Genomic DNA, 3,447 nt, shown 5'->3' on the forward strand with positions numbered 1-3,447 from the left:
CATTTGCAAAATGGGGATTAAATACCTGTTCTCCCTCCTACTTCAACTATGAATTCCATGTGGGACCTAACTATATGGGATCTCCCCAGCACTCAGTACATTTCTTGGTGCATAGTAATGTTTGTCTCTCCTACTGAACTGTATCCCTGCTGAAGGTAGGGATCATATCTACTTACTTTACTGTGCTCTCCCAAACAGTTCCTGCAGTGTTCGGTTATAGATGGATGGGTAGGGCAACAGTAGCAGTGGAGGGGATAGCTGAGCTTTGGATTTCTTCCCTGCTGCCCTGGCCAAGGCAGGATCAGCCGGTGGCAACAGCTGCAGGGACATTTGGCAGGACCTGTTTCCCTGACCACGCTCTAGGCCCTGCTGGAGGGAGCTCCAAGGTTTCTCATTAAGAGGAGGAAGTCTTCCATTCAAACCATTCCCTCAATGACTCTTTGTTTACAAAATGAACAAGTGCTTTGATGTGTTTTAGATCTTCCAGAATTTCCCCTCTCTCACCCAGACCCTTCCTCACACAGCCCCTCCCTCACTCAGCTCCTCTTTCACCCCACCCCTTCTTATCCATCCCTTCTTTCACTTAATCACTCCTTCACCCAGCCTTCTCTCACCCAGATCTCCTTCAGCCAGTGTCTCATCCAGACCCTTCCTCACACAGCTCCTTCTTCACTTAACCCCTCTCTCTCACTCAGCCCTCCCACACCCAGACCCTCTCTCACTCAGCCCCTTCCTCACCCATCCTTCCTCACCCTGACCCTCCCTCTCCCCAGCCCCTCTCTCACCCAGACCTTCTTTAACCCAGTTCATTCCTAAAATCAGTATATGACCCCTAAATACCTCCACTTTCCCCCTTTCCATCTCACCATGTGGTTAGTGGACCCTGCTCTCAACACCCCTTCTCTTCTAGCTGAGAAGCCAGGCTGAGCACAGATAGATATTGACATTTTCAAGTTGTGGCAATAACACTTTAAAGAAAATGCCTATTTTCTGTTATTATGTAAATTTTCATCCACTTCCTTCCAAAATAAAATGAAACCACAATAATAATGATAATGTTGGTATTTGTTAAGCGCTTACTATGTGCCGAGCACTGTTCTAAGCGCTGGGGTAGACACAGGGGAATCAAGTTGTCCCACGTGGGGCTCACAGTCTTAATCCCCATTTTACAGATGAGGGAACTGAGGCACAGAGAAGTTAAGTGACTTGCCCACAGTCACACAGCTGACAAGTGGCAGAGCTGGGATTCGAACTCATGAGCCCTGACTCCAAAGCCCGTGCTCTTTCCAATGAGCCACGCTGCTTCTCAACTGTTATTCACAACTGTGAATAAACTTTCCCTCACCTCAGTTTCTCTCTCTTCCACTGTTTTTCTTTCTCATCCTCACATCATAAATCCCATGGGCCCATTTTTGTGAAAAAACAGTGGAAGCAAGAAGCAAGAAACTAATCTTAACTTTTCCCTATTTTGCTATTCCACTTGCACAGACTCTGCTAAAGAGCCACTCACTCTCTGGCTCCCAAATTTCCTTTTGCCTGGGCCTTAGGCTAAATGCCTTCCCTAGGTGGTCTTGTCATATCTTATGCTGTCAGTCATCTCTGATCCATAGCAACAGCATGCATACATCTTTCCCAGAATGGCCCACCTCCATCTGCCATTGTTCTGGTAGTGGATCCATAGAGTTCTCTTGGCAAAAATATAAAAGTAGTTTACCATTGCCTCCTCTGCACAGTAAAATCGAGTCCACGCCCTTGACTCATTCCCATGCCACTGCTTCCCAGCACAGGGGAGTCTTGATTTGTAGCAGGTTGCCTTCCACTTGCTAGCTACTGGCCAAGCTAGGAATGGAATGGGTATGCCTCTGATTGACTCTCCCTCCAGTAGTCAAGACTGGTAGAGTACTGGAAACTCCTCAGGTGTGACCCTGAGAAGGTCTCCCTCGGTGGTACCAGGAAGCTAATCTGACTTCATGGACACAGATCCTCATGTTTGCAAATTTCCCAGTATGTCATATTATAGGTGGCTTTTTAGAGTGAGTATCCCCATGTTCAACTCTACTAACTCTTGATTTCAGCATTGCTAGTGAAGGGGATGCAGGGTATGGGGAGAAGAAGCAGGGTGGATCAGGGTTCTGTCAAGGTTTTTCATAGGGATTCATTGGGAAACAGAAGAAAAGCTGCCAGCACTAAACTCTCCTAGGCCCCCACTGGGTGAGACCACCCCCATCCCTGCATCCCCAGACATCATCCACTTACCCCCAGTTTTCCTGAAGCTATTTAGGCAGTGAGAAAATGTGTATCAGATAAGACATTTCTCATCCAAACTGCTCCCCTTGCCCCACACTAGCCTCACACAGTTTTGCTATCCCTTTTCCCAAAGTTCAATTGAACCCCCCCAGGCAATTAACATCTGAATCCAAGTTAATCTCCTCTGGGATCTAGGTGATCCTGTAACCACTTAACAGGAATAGCTCCTTCAGCAATTTGAGAAGGGTTACAGCTGCTTTCCAAACCCTTCCACCCCCACCCACCACTCCACATAAGCAATCAATAGGATAAAATGAAGAAACAGCATTTCGAGAACATATTGCAGCTCCACTTTTTAAGTGTTGCAATGATTTGCACTTTTCTTTTATGAATTAATGCCACAATTTGGTTATAATGCTGTAGTAATGTTTAACAGAACCATATGCTCTGTTGGTAGGATACAGTGATTCTCAAATGTTACATTCCTCCATAAAAAAAAGTTTGGCTTTCCTGGAGGATATAAAAACTGTCAGATTGGAAGGAACAGGAGGGGAATAGCATCAAAAACTTGGAAAGCATAAGTAATTTCTTGAAGGTGTTGTCCCCACAAAAAATTAAACCTTGTGACATAGGGCTATTGTCCTAAGTAGTTAATAGTCATCAGAGAGGCTGAAAACAAAGTGTTATGAGGCTAAATAATATGATGGTATTTGTTAAGTGCTTACGATGTGCCAAGCACTGTTCTAAGTGCTAGATAAAAGCCGTATCCTTCCAGCCATTGTGGGGGTGAAGCCCCACCCCCAGGAAAGTGGAGAGAGGGCAGGAACTTGCCACCCCACAATCCATGCCACTGAACCTGAGAAAACCCAATCAAATATTGTCAGTATCAGCCCTTAGTGCAGTGCTAGGTACATTATAAGCTCTTAATGCAAATATTGTTGCTATTATGAAATTCCCATGTCATCAGTCTCTACCACCCACTCTAATTGGTTACCATTATTTACCACCCCTTTTACCCACTTCCAACTCAGATTTCTGCTCACATTTTTCACCCCCACACTGATTCTCATGGACTTCAATATACAAGTAGATGTTCCTGATGTACTTCCCGCTTCTTCACTCCTCAACTCCACTGACCTCCTACCTTCCCCACCGCCCTCAGTTCATCCACTCACTAACTTGGATGCACACTCAATCTTA

The 3,447-nt window shown here is 45.5% G+C and overlaps 1 non-coding gene across 1 annotated transcript; it reads right to left on the reverse strand.

Annotated features, from left to right (window-relative positions):
- Positions 1 to 1,797: 1,797 nt before the first annotated feature.
- On the reverse strand, positions 1,798 to 1,935 carry LOC114814888. Its single transcript, XR_003762684.1, has one exon. It is a non-coding gene; the product is annotated as a small nucleolar RNA SNORA7 (small nucleolar RNA).
- Between the last annotated feature and the right edge of the window lie 1,512 nt (positions 1,936 to 3,447).

The sequence above is a fragment of the Ornithorhynchus anatinus genome, chromosome 10 (assembly GCF_004115215.2).
Source record: "Ornithorhynchus anatinus isolate Pmale09 chromosome 10, mOrnAna1.pri.v4, whole genome shotgun sequence".
Taxonomy (NCBI): domain Eukaryota; kingdom Metazoa; phylum Chordata; class Mammalia; order Monotremata; family Ornithorhynchidae; genus Ornithorhynchus; species Ornithorhynchus anatinus.